The following is a 13076-nucleotide window of genomic DNA, read 5'->3' on the forward strand; positions in this document are numbered from 1 at the left end:
ACCCAAAGACACATGAATCAGCTTTATAAACTCAAGAGACTTTACATGGGTCAAGTTAGAGTGTTCTGGAACAAGTGCTGCTGCTAGTGTACCAACTCTATCGCTGCTAAAAAAATTACTGTTGCTGCTACAGACTGTTTTTTAATGTGTTATTGTGAATATGTGTATATAAATATTTGTATTTATTTATGAAGATGTTTCAGTTGTCACATATTAAGCTCTATCCCAAGACCTAGTCACACAACGGCTAGAGGAGGATCTCCATGATTTTTTTCCCCAGTGTGAACATTTTAAAGTTCTTTGTCTCACCGCTGACAGTGGGGAGACAAGGGCACATCTTTGTACGTTTCTAACACATATTTATGACTTGTTTACTTGGGTGAAAGTTCATTTTGAGATGCTATAAATAAAATCAGTTTAAATATAATCCGCATTTGTCATGTCTGAATTAATGTGAATAATGATATATAGTCCAGCCAACTTCCTTATGTTCCACAAACGGCTCAAGGTTCAAGTAAGGTCATGAAACAGAGGTCCTGCTATTCTTTTATTGTTTTTCACTTACGCCTGTTTGTTTGCATGGATGATCAAATCAGGTCCATGATGATGTCAACTTTTTGGAGACACATAGCTTTTCAATTTTTTTAACACTAGCCATGAGCAAAAAGACACAGTTAAGTAGTAGATCAGATCACACCCAAATGTTTGTGCTTTGGGTGGAGCCACAGTCCCAGATGTTCTTGAAGCATGTCACTAAGAAGACCCTAAATATCCCCACATCACACCCACTCAAGAGAAGTTAGAGTTCACATTCAGAAACTATAGGAGTTTTCATCCAGAAAAACTAAAGAATGAAATATTTGTAAATATTTGCTACTGCATGTAGTTATAACAGTGTACTAAAAATTTGGCTAAATCCCAAATAATAAGACAGCTTTAAACAGTGTCTCTCCTTTTTTCTGTGCTATCACCTGTATTCTGACGTCACTTATAACTCAACCATCTCAAATATTTGATGAAAATATTTGTACCATGCCCTTTTCTGCACTTTTACATTCATCTAAACTACCACTGCTATCTGGGGAATTTGAGATATTCGGAACTTGAGATGTAAAATATGTGACGAGCCAAAAGAAATCAATTCCATTTCTACCCTGTAAATTCTCAAAAATGCAAATTTCTAGGACTTTTTACAACAAGAATTTCACATGTCACTCAAGGTTTACTTCATAGCTCATATTTAGTTTGAGCTAAAATTGAACCACCCCATTATTGTAACCCAAAACAGAAGCTGAGATTATTTCCTGTTGGATGACCTTTTTGTGAGCTAATGCTAAATTTGTAACTGTGTGAAGTAAGTTCCAGTAATGTTTGAATGTTGAAAAGATGTTGAAGAGGAAGAGAACAGTAAGTGGGACTTTCAGGGAATGCTGGACTGGAGTTTGTGGATGTTGTAAAACAAACTGAAGAAAGATTGAATTGAAGTAGCAATATGCACCAGCAAGCCCTTAAACAGAAGTGTACAATTATATTAACTTATTACCAGACTTGAGTTACTCTTTCTCTTTATCAGGCAAAAGCACTTATTTGATTATTGTATTACACTTATGAAAAAGTTCTTTATTTCTAAGATGTTTGAGTGTGAAGACCACTTTCAAATGTTTGTAAAAAAAATCTTTAAAAACAATCCGGTGCATTTGGCTTTATCAGAGTCATCCATTCAAAGTGGTTATTCTATGACATTTTGCAGTATAAATAGCAGCTGATGGTTTCAAATATACAACGTAAACACAAAAAGTATTTATAAGAATAGGTTTTGACATGATAGATATAGCATACCTTAAAAGTGAGTTATATCAGTAAAAGTGAATTCTTGAAGGAAATGACTATGAAACAGCTTCTGAAAAAAAGGTTTGCTTGATCAAGAGCTGATGTTCTTCCATTGATTAGACATTATCAGACATGGTTAATAAGTGATTTGTCTATGAAGAGATTCAGTGGCTGCAGGAGTGTGATCACTGTGTTTACTGAACCCCTCCACATTGATCGTAGTTCTTTGTGTGAGTGAGCAAGTTTGGGTCAAGTCTTTGATCTCTTGCTGGTATTTTTATGCCCTGAGACCAGAGACTTGAAGGTGAAGGCAAGAGTGTGTGCGTGTGTGTGTGTGTGAGAAAGACACAGAAAGATCTCAACATTTCCATACAATAGAAAAGATAAGAAGTCTGCTAACACAAAAAACGTCACCCCTTTCTTAGTAACACATTTCATGTCCTCTTATGGTTACAGTGCCAAAATTTGTGTGTTTGTGTGTGTGTAAATTTGACCTGGTAAGTACAGTCTGCTCTCACATGCATACATTTTCTAGAATATATTGGAAGTTCATTTATTAATTAATTAATTAATTCATTATCTGTAAGCGCTTATCCAGTTCAGGGTCGCGGTGGGTCCAGAGCCTACTTGGAATCATTGGGCGCAAGGCGGGAATACACCCTGGAGGGGGCGCCAGTCCTTCACAGGGCAACACAGACACACACACGGACACTTTTGAGTGTGTTTTTGGACTGTGGGAGGAAACCGGAGCACCCGGAGAAAACCCATGCAGACATGGGGAGAACACACCAACTCCTCACAGACAGTCACCCGGAGCAGGAATCGAACCCACAACCTCCAGGTCCCTGGACCTGTGTGACACTACCCGCTGCGCCACCGTGCCGCCCTTATTTATGAATTTATTTATTTAATTATTTTTTTCATTTTCATAAAAGTCCAGGATTTTTTTTCTAAACATGAGCTTCAAAAAATATTTGTAAAAAGCCTTAACATCTTTGCCACACACATGCCACACAGCTGCTTAGACTTGAATGCTCACCAGGACAGGGTTGAATCTGGAGCTCCTGAGTGGCACAGGGGTGTTGGACTCATCATCAGGAGATCGCTAGTTTGTCTCCAGGTGATACCTCAGCTATACAAGGTCAGGAAGACTAGTGAGCACAAATAGCTTTCCTCACTGCATTAAGAGGAGGCCCCTTTTATCCAGGATTAATTTTCAATGTGGTCTCACTTTTGAGTCTCACTCTTTCCAGTGTGATCTTATATCTGACTTATATCTGATCACTTAAATGACAATTTGAAGACGAATTATGCTACCATTTACAAACCAGAGTGAAAGGCTACCTTAATGTCTTCATGACCTCTACCCTGTGACTTAGACTTGTGGTTAGCATACGCTCTGGCATCCTGCTCTGCCAGGATTCACCATGTGAGGGGGCTGTCAAATCTCATACAGGCTACTGGAATACAGTCTGTCAAAAGGAATGAGAAAACTACATAAATGAGACATCCTCAGTTAAACATTGCACAGCAGCATGTTTGTGGATGAAAAAGTAAGTTTATCAGTTGTTGGTTCCATTTTTTTTATGGCACAATTGTCACATGTGGCACCCCAAAAACAAAAATAAATGAAACAAATGTATAGTTATTTCGCTTCAGTGAATAAATTTGACCTACATCATTTGAGAGATCTGAAGCTTAGATAAAAATAAATGATGACATAGACATATACTAACAAAACTTTGGCTGCTTGGACTCAACAAATGTGTACATTTTAAAAATACACATAGTACATATCTGGCACGGTGGCGCAGCAGGTAGTGTCACAGTCACACCAGGGACACCAAGCTCCAGGGACCTGGAGGTTGTGGGTTTGATTCCCGTTCCGGGTGACTGTCTGTGAGGAGTTTGGTGTGTTCTCCCCGTGTCCGTGTGGGTTTCCTCCGTGTGCTCCTCTCACAGTCCATAAACACATGTTGGTAGGTGGAGAGTATGTGTGTGTTCTCAAAAAGTGTGAATGAGTGTGTGCCTGTGTTGCCCTGTGAAGGACTGGCGCCCCCTCCAGGGTGTATTCCCACCTTGCGCCCAATGATTCCAGGTAGGCTCTGGACCCACCACGACCCTGAACTGGATAAGCGGTTACAGATAATGAATGAATAGTATGTATGTATCTTTACACTTATATAGAGCCTTTCTAGACACCCAAGGACGCTTTACAATCCACACACATCATTGTACTTCTTTTTAAAAACACATAGAAGCTCATAAGCTCATACTCATATATGACAATCCTGTGTGAAGAAATACTGTATCATGAATATGATTTCATTTGTGACTGTCTGACCTATATGAATATACCCATCCGAGCATACAAATCTGTGAAAATTTTAATTTTGGAGAAAGGGCTTTCCACAGGCATGATTTACCGTGAATGAGCATGTGGGAATTTATGAGACAGTTCAGGTAGATAGGGTCATTTACCTCTCCTGCTAGAGATTAACACACCCAGATTAACTCTCAAAATAGAGAAATCCATTTTAGAGGGACAGCATGATCCAAAAAAAAAAAAAAAAAGAGAGAATCCAAGTGTGTTTGAGTGTGTGTGTGTGTGTGTGTGTGTGTGTGTGTTTGGAGAACCAAAGTAGGTAGGTGTCTTACAGCAATTTCAGTAAAGTTACTAAATTTATAGCAAAACATTTAATTTCTCTTGTAGAATGATACAGACTTTGTGGAATCATAATGTTTTGTTACAGTTAAATCTTTATAATCTTTACATATTTATAATATTGTACAAGTCTTAAACTAATAACTTACAGATTTGTAAGCACAATAATCTCTTATGATAATGCCTTATTGGTTTAATTATGCCAAATATGTCTGCAGCAAATATGCTATACTGATATACATAGTACTGGAACCCTGAATGGATTAAGCAGAAAAAAAAAGAAGAAGAAGAAGAAGAAGAAGATGATGATACTTAGTAGTCTGTTAGTCTTATTAAAGTATCATTATAAATTTATTAGACGTATGACCTGAAAACTGTAACTAAGAATACTATAGTCTCTAAAATGTGGGTGTGTGTCTGTGTGTGTGTTGAGAGGACACACTCAGTCAGTGTGTGGGGAATGCTGTCTTGGGAATGTGTGCAGTTGGAGAACAAGCCGAGTGGTGTATTTATTGTTGTTGTAGGGCCGGGTTGCCAGATTGAGCCTGCGCTCCGCTGATAGCGCCTGTGTTATTGTAAGGCCACAAGGCCATCTGATAAGACCTCACTGTGTCGATAAGGCCTGTTTAGGATGGTGCTGAGCCAGAACCCTCAAAACCCCCTTGAGAGCAAAGTTCAGAACACACACATACTCTCTCTCTCTCTCTCTCTCTCTCTCACACACACACACATACAGAAAGAGGCAAAATCATCACACTTACTGTCCAAAGTCATGCTGATTATTGGATTTGAAAGAGAGACACAGATAGATACACAGAGGTAGAGAAAAAGAGAGAGAGAGAGAGAGAGAGAGAGAGAGAGAGCAAGAGAGAGAGAGAGAGAGAGAGAGCAAGAGAGAGAGAGAGAGATTGAGTGACAGGGTGTTTATCTATTCAGGGATCAACAGAAGGAAGCTGGTCATCTGACACATTCAGGGAAGTGGCTAAAGTGTGAAATCACTTTTCATTATCTGCATTATTTTTGTGAGTGTGTGTGTGTGTTCATGTTTGTTTTTGTACTTTTTCAGAACAAAAGTATCCTGAGTGTAGAAATGTCAGATAAAAACCTTACAACAGAAGCGTCACATTACAGAGATGTACCTAATACATTAAATTTAACCGACAAACATTGTAATCAGTCAAAGCAAATTAATAATTGTCTTCTGAAGTCATGAAAAACATTAAATATTGTTAATTAGTGATTGACAGGTAAGACATAACACCCATATAATACTGCTGTAACACGTATGAGTAAGGAACATCAGGCCATATGGGGTTTCATTTAAAATCAATTTGTGTATTTGTGTGTAGTTATGTGTGTGTGTGTGTGTGTGTGTGTGTGTGTATGTGTGTGTGTGCTGAACAGGGAAGTATTCACACACACTCGCACCATGCATTTCCTCCATAAAAATACAGCTGTGAGAACCACCACACTACCCGCTCCTCACCTTCTATATATGTGTGTGTGTGTGTGTGTGTGTGTGTATGTCTGTCTGATTCGCATTATAACAGAAGGCCAGCTATAATAAGTGAGTGACGGAGTGACGAGTGTAGAGTGGGTAAAATCTGGGATGTGAAAGAGAGTGAGAAAGAGAGGGGGGAGGGTTGTTTGACAGTGAATTAATGACACATTAATGACACCCTGTTTTTTATCATTATTAATGGATAGTCCATTTTGTTTGTACAGGTTTAATAGCACATATTTTGCATTATATTGCTACATAATTTCTACATAAATAAAATACATTGCATTAAAAAAACACTAAAATGACTCTACTGAAAGACAAATTTGTGATGATGTAATATTTTATTGTTGTATAAATATTGTTGAAAATAGAATTGCATCAATTCACAGTATGGGATTTTCAGTGTGTTTGAATTGTGTTCAATGGTGGCACAGCACACGTACTGTGACTGCCATAAAACAGCTCTGGTGCCTGAGTTCAAACCTCTATTTGGGTCACTCCCTGTAAGGAATTGGGTGTGATCTCCCAGTGTCTGTGTGGGTTTCCCTTGTTGGCTCTGGATTCCTCCCACATTCCAAAAAACATGCTGGCAGGTGGAGTGATTGATTGAAATTTTCCACAGGTGTAAGTGTGTGAGTGAATGTGTGTGTGATGCCCTGTTATTCAATATAAGCTTCATTCATTTTCAAATATCTGCTATTTATCTGTATATCTGCTATATATCTGTGAAATTCATTAATAATTGCATTATTCAATGTAAAGTATGTTTTACTAGTGCATTCTTTCAAAATCTGTTCAAGACTGGAATTCAAATTCAAGGTTCTGTATTATCAAGTGTCAGGTTTTAAAGTTGTCCAGTTCATTGCTTTACTGGTTTCTGTAACTTAAGAGCAGTGGTGGACAAAGTACACAAACCATGTACTTGAGCATAAGTACAGATACTCAATGTAAAATATTTCTCCAGTAAATGTAGACGTCCTCAATTTAGATCTCCACTTGAGTAAAAGTAAAAAGGTAAAAAAGGATTTGCCTTCAAATGTACTTAACTATCGAAAGTAAAAGTACCATTATATATTAAGGCTCTAATGTACTATTATCATTTTTGTAACAAGTCTCATGGTTAGTCAACACATTGTAGTGAAAAGACTCTAGTGTCACTCTTGGTTCCCCAGACTTTTAATAGAATGTTATTAATTACTCTGGCAGTGATGGACACAACAGAAACAGCCAAAGATTATTAAATGAATGTTATATCAACTGTCACATACACCCAAGGTGTTTCTCCTCCAAACCAACAGAGGTTGTTGTCTCCGGAGTATTAAGCCCAATTTATGAATCTGCGTTGAACCTACACTGTAGAGCACACATCAAACTAAACCCTATGCCATAGCCTGACTCACACCTCTTCAGAAATATAACTAACTACACGTTGCATCAACACAGACCGCAATGACTGTGATCTGTCAGTTGAACTGAGGAAGTCCAAAATTATGAACTCCACATTACAGAGACTGCTGCAATCAGCAGCAAATTCACTGCCAGAGATTTCCTCAGACATTAGTTTGGATGTCACAGAATGAATAAAAAGGTTAAACAAAGAAAAACTGGAGGAAACCCACGCGGACACGGGGAGAAAACATCAAACTCCTCACAGACAGTCACCCGGAGTGGGACTCGAACCCACAACCTCCAGGTCCCTGGAGCTGTGTGACTGCGACACACCAGTAAAGTACTGATATACTAATAAAACTACAGTAATGATTTACATTTACTTCATTACTGTCCATCAGTGCTTAAAATGCAATAAGAGTTTAATAATCCTCTATGCTGCCAGTTATGCACATTTGCGATGTGAATGTAGTTCATAATTCATGCTCGCTTTTGCATTAAAAAGATCTTAAAATCAATTTTTTAAAATCAATGTCAACTAATAAAATATTAATGGATTTTACGTAACAAAATAACTCTTATGTACCAATTATGTAACAATATGGGTCATACAAATAAACTTAAAAAACATGAATATTCATAAAGTGAATAAAACATTTACAATTTGTGATTAGGGTTTTAAGCAAAAACTTATGGCATTAATAATTGATAATAAATGTTCCTAATAAATGTTCACTGAAATAGCGTGTTAACAGGAATATATCTGTCTCCAGCTGGACCCATCCATGTGGTCTTGACTACAAATAAATTTGTGAAAGTGCACAGAGTTTAATTCCTCTCTTGTGGCTTTTTGTGTACACTGACAGTGTTGTTACTTTGTGAAGAAAAATCTATCTGTACAATACCTTTTTTCTGTGTGTGTGCCTGTGTGTGTGCTTTTATCTCCACCTTTTTCAACCTCTTAACACAAATCTGGTGAAGCTCCACACCTGACACAGGGGTAGGTGTGTGAGAGATTGATTTACACTTGCGTTAAACACACAGAGATGATGATTAACTTATATTTAAACTCATACAACTTTGAATCAAAGGAACTCACTCAATAGTCTGAATCAATATTCAGTCTCTAGAGTTCGGCTTTCTCAGTGTATGTGTGTGTGTGTCTGTGTGTGCATGTTCCTTGGCCTATAATATTCAACTGAAGTTTTTTTCTAAGGGATCAAACTCAGGTTAATGTTCATAGGCTATCCTATCTTTATGCAAAAGAACAATGGACCAGTTAAAGCTCAATATATCACTCTTACTTATTTCTTACATCTCTCTCTTTCTCTCTCGCTCGCTCACTTGCTCACTCTGTCTTTCACTCTCTCTCTTTGTCACAGGATGCTGGCTATTCCTCTTCTGTCTTCACACAAATGCTCATAAAAATGATATACTGTTGTAATAATCAGTGTCAACTACTCAACCAGTGTGTGTGTGTGTGTGTGTGTGTGTGTTAGTCTGGGTCAGGAAGGTGAAACAGTGATAGTGGGCAGAGATCCTAGTTTTTTTTTAAATTTACTCAGAAAATATTTATTTAACCTATAAAGCGTATTTTAAAATTAATGTTGAATTTACAATAATTGTAAGCATAATTTATTTTTTAACAAAAGTGAGATGATATCTTTGCACAGAGTCTCAAACATCCACTAACAATATGCAACCGTACTGAAATTGTTCCTCACACGAGAAGTATTTAATACATTTTTCCAAATAATTGTCTGCAACGTGTATAAATATTTTATAGCCAATGACAACTTTCAGCTCGTATTTAACTTGCTCAGCTACACTGTAAAAATGGATTACTGGCAGTATACAAAATTAAGGTCAATATATGTTAGGTTTCATATGTAATACTGATAACTGGAAAATAGTTGCAAATTGGAAAAACAAACAAACAAACAAACAAACAAAAAAAACTAATAACTTTCCCTTAAATGCTTAGGCCTTTTGCCTATTTCTCTCTGCCCTGAATGCAGAGTGCCAGGGGTTGAGGTCATGGGTCATGGATGTGCTATGATACGTCTCATACTGAAAGTCTGGCCATAAACTGACCACAAGTGGCCCACATGAAAACCACTCCTTACAACAGTATCTTTCAGTTCAGCAGTGTGAACACTCTCTAAAACACAGACTCTCACTTCAGTTATCTCTCTCTATCTTTCTCTCACTTCACTTCACACACACACACACTGGGTCCATAAATGAATAGGAAACACATATATTCTGTTAAACAGTTAATAAATGGCATTCCACTCATCTATCCCACACTCAGATCTGAAAAAGGTGAGAGAAGAATAAAAGAAAAATTAAACCAAATGTGACTTTAACTAGACTATTCAGAGTTCTGCACAATGTGACTGTATTGCGCTTGAAGTTCACACATAAGTCAGGATTGCCATCAAATATTCAGTCTATTGTGTTTGATGTATCACACAAAGAGGAAACAATGAGAATTAGAAGGACAGACTGCCTCCAGGAATGAAGAGGGGCTTGTCTTGGCTTAGAAAAAGCTATTATCTCAGCTAAACTACAAAGCCCGTTTCCAAAAAGTTGCAACACTGAGCAAAATGTAAACAAAAACAAAATATATTGGTGCATGTCATTTACATCCTACATTTTAATGAAAATAGCATAAAGGCAATGTTTTAAATATTGAAGAAAAAGAAGTGTTACTTTTTTTTTTACCACTGTGTTGCATCACCTCCTCTTTTAACAACTCTGTAAATGTTTGGGAAGCAAGACCTTCCCAGGAATAGATGTTGTATGAATGGCAGTATGTAGCTTCAAAATCTGTATATATCGTTCAGCATTAACTGAGCCACGGGACACTTTTCCACTTTGCCTCAGTTCATCTCAAATTTGCTGAAGTGTTTCTGGATCGTATTTATATGTGAAGATAAACAGTAAACATTTTATAATTTAACTTTTAAATATAGCATCTCAATAATTGTAAAGAAATTTAATTATCTTTTTAGATTTCTTTCCATGAACATATAATCAATTCTGCATAAATACTCATTTTAAAAAGCACAGAAGTCTTACTGAAAATTAAGCAGTCAACTGTTGCAGCAGTAATTCTGGTTACTTATCCTTAGTCATTCACTGGACAATATATATATATATATATATATATATATATATATATATATATATATATATATATATATATAATAATATATGAAAAATGCGCAAACGTGTTACATGCTTCAGAACGTACCTGAGATTCTCAAATGATGTGTAAAGTACAGTCCCTTTAGACCATCTATCTGTCAATGACACTTTCACTCAGTGGACCTTTCAGACCTGCGAGGTCACTTGTAACACTTTTAACATTTCCAACCTTTGCAGGGTGGGTAAGCATATCTGTATGGCACCAGCAAGGCCTCGGGGAGTCTGGGGTGGAGTGAGGTGTGTGTGTATGTGTGTGTGTGTGTATGTGTATGTGTATGGGAGCGGCCTCTCATTCTTCTCTAAGCTACTGCTTCAGTGTGCATTTCCTGTCCCCCACAAACTGCTTCCTGTCCTTGGCGTAGGAGCACACACTGTCCGCCTTCAGACATACATACACACCCACACACACATGCTCACACACACGCGCGCTCACACTCACACACAGACTGTCGCCAGGCGAGCCTTTCTGGGGAATTACACAATAGGTTTGGCTCCTGAGTGCCGAGAGGGACTTTACATGAGTCAAACGGAAGCTGTATATGTGTTAGCACCACACACACACTCACACACACACACACATACACACACACACACACATTCAGTGTTCAGAAGTAAAATAGATGATGACAGTAATACAGCTCCAGTATATTGTGCACTCCCACTGCACCCTTACCCAGGGGACAAACTTGGGTGATGTGTTTAGGGTTAGAATCTAAACATATGTACAAAGAGTCTGACCTTTCACCTGCACAGTGAAAACATGACATGACACACAGACATACACCCCTATTCTCAGATGTACGACCCCTGGCAAAAATGATGGAATCACCAAATTTAAAGGATGTTCATATAGCTTTTGTGCTTCTTAGCAAATATATAAATATATAAACCACAAATATTAGCTGTGCAAAACTGCGCAAATATGGGAGTTTTGAAGACCTCTGATGGACTGGAACCCTGTCAAGGGTATATCCCTGCCCATGCTAATTTATTCTGGGTAGGCTCTGTACCCAAAGGAGCATGAATTTGATACAGATTATTAATTAATAGTGTGTTTTTTCCAGTACAAGACAAGAAACAAATCATCAAATCGTCAGTAATAACAATAATAACTTTGTTGCTGCTCCTCTGGCTTAAATTCCTTGAGGCATGGACCTCACTAAGCAAAAGTCGTATTCTACATCAAGCTGGATCCAACTTTTTTTGAATAGCAACTGACAGGATGGAGACTTGTCAAGGAGCAGGTTTTTGTTTTTGAAATTTTTGATGTAAAAATCAGTAAGACTGAAATCCAGACAGTTTGCTGGTCATGTCATTGAGATGATGCAATTTCTGAAAAAATGTTGTGACACTCTGCTCTCTAGCAATATGCACCCTGAAAAATGACTTAACTCCAAATCTTTTTTGTCCATTAATGGAATGAGAAAAGTGTTCAAGTTTCAATATACACCTGGTCATTGCCTACAGAAGTAATGAGTTACATCTTCCCTGGATCTTCACCATGCAATCCCATATCATCAAAGAGTGAAAAAATGTTACTGTTGTCATATATTGCAGTATCTCCATGGCTGGTGCAAACTTGTGATTCATCAGTGAATATCACTTTTATTCAATTATACACTCAGTGATTGCTGCTCTTTAGCCCACTGTAAATTATTTTTTTAGCTGTTATTGCTGGCTTTCATTTAAGTATTTTGGCACCAAATATAAAAACAGTCAAAACAACAATTGGGAACACCAACCTCTTTTGTTACATTTTGTTTGGATTTCCTTCTTGAAAGAGTTTTATAACACTTCATAGTTTTTCAGTTGAGAGCTCTCTTTTAACAGTTGGGGAGTCCCTTTTAACTACAGACTAAATTGCACATTATTAGATATGTTAGATATTTGCAGGTATTAGTTTTAGAAACACATATTACAAAGTGATTCCATCATTTTTTCTCAAATTTGAGTGAGTCCATCCTTTTTACCTCTACTTTATTAGTCTCTTCCACACAGCCAACAAAGGAGCAAGACTTGATCAATCATACTTATACTATGAGAGAAAGTATGTGGTGCTGTTAATAAGTTTTTAATGAGAGATTTACTGTCTCTCTGGAAAGTAAGCATTCATTTGTTAGAAATATTACTAAGATTAGAACAACTAAATAACATATTATTATGTAATTATTTTTATGTGCAACCCATGAAAATCCAGATTTTACCGATTGAGTATTAGTATAGTTTATCAAACAAAATTTAAATTATTAATTTAGGTGTGCTACTAAGGGAATTTACACATTACAAATTTATGCACCCACCCACTCATACACACACACACACACACACACACACACACAACATACACAAAATAAGGTTGTTGGAAAATAGGATGTGGTTAGGTGAAGTTCCCAGTTATTCCCGGAACACAGAACACAAATGAGGTGCCCTAACCTAACTTCTCAAAATAAATCATCATAACACACATTCAGCTCT

This window comes from Hoplias malabaricus, chromosome 9 (assembly GCF_029633855.1).
Source record: "Hoplias malabaricus isolate fHopMal1 chromosome 9, fHopMal1.hap1, whole genome shotgun sequence".
Lineage (NCBI taxonomy): Eukaryota > Metazoa > Chordata > Actinopteri > Characiformes > Erythrinidae > Hoplias > Hoplias malabaricus.